Here is a 1,408-nt window from a genome sequence, read left to right on the forward strand (position 1 = left end):
TGAGCATCTCTTCATGTGCTTGTTGACCATTTGTATCTCTTCTTTGGAGAAATTGCTATTCAAATCCTTTGACCATTTTTTAATTCAGTTGTCTTTTTGTTATTGAATTGTAATAGTTATTTGTATATTCTGGAAACAAGTCCTTTATCAGAAATATGACCTGCAAATATTTTTTCCCATTTTGTGGGTTATCTCTTTACATTCCTGATGTCTTTTGAAGCACAAAAGTTTATAATTTTGTTGAAGTCTAATTTATCTATTGTTTCTTTTGCATTTGTACTTTTGGTGTTATATCTAAGAATCCATTGCCTAATCTAAGGTCATGAAGATTTACTCCTATGTTATCTTATAGGAGTTTTATAGTCTTAGCTCTGACATTTAGTGTTCGATTTATTTTGAGTTCATTTTTGTATATGATATGAGTTAGGCGTCCCACTTCATTCTATCACTTGTGGCTATCAAATTGCCCCAGTACCATTTGTTGAAAAGACTGTTCTTTCCCCATTGAATGGTCTTGGCAGCCTTGTCAAAAAGCAGTTGACCACAGACATATGGTTTTATTTCTGGATTCTCAATTCTATTCCATTGATCTATATGTCTATCCTATGCCAACACTACACTATTTTGATTACAGTAGCTTCTTAAAAGATTTTTTATACTTTAGAAAGAAACTAAAAAGAAAATTTTTATTCTAGGGAGATTAAATTGCATAAAACTTTAAGTTTTTCCTTATTGTAAGAATACAGATACTAACAGGGTACAATGCTAATCTATCTGACTGAAGATACAAATAAAGAGGTAATTACTTAATTCCTATCTCAAGAACCACATAATCTACTGCATTTAGAATAATTTCATGTTGCTGAAGAGAATACTGCATGTTAAAAACCTTATTAAAAGAAATCCCCATTATAAAATGAAATCTGAAAATTTTTTGAAAATTTTATTCCTAATTTTATGACTCAAACAAAATTACAATCACACATCACTAACAATGGGGATATGGTATGAGTCAGGCAATTTTGTCATTGTGTGAACATTACAGAGTGTACTTACACAAACCTGGATGGTATAGCCTTCTGCACTCCTGGGCTATATGGTATAGCCTATTGCTCCCAGCCAGCATCACCATGAACATTGTGAGTAATGCATTGTGCTAGGCTACAATGACTACAAAGTCATTAGGTGATAGGAATTTTTCAGCTGCATTACAATTTTATGGGACCACATGTAAATATGGCTCATAATTGACCAAAATGTCATTATGCAGTTCTTGACTGTATTTTAATTTCTCCACGACTGTCTTCTAATCTTTAGCTATAGTATATATATATATATATTATATATATATTATAAACCTGCATGCTTTAATCATGTCATATATTTTTTTCCTTTTTTTAAAACAGTA

Source organism: Galeopterus variegatus, unplaced genomic scaffold (genome assembly GCF_000696425.1).
Source record: "Galeopterus variegatus unplaced genomic scaffold, G_variegatus-3.0.2 Scaffold3700, whole genome shotgun sequence".
NCBI lineage: Eukaryota > Metazoa > Chordata > Mammalia > Dermoptera > Cynocephalidae > Galeopterus > Galeopterus variegatus.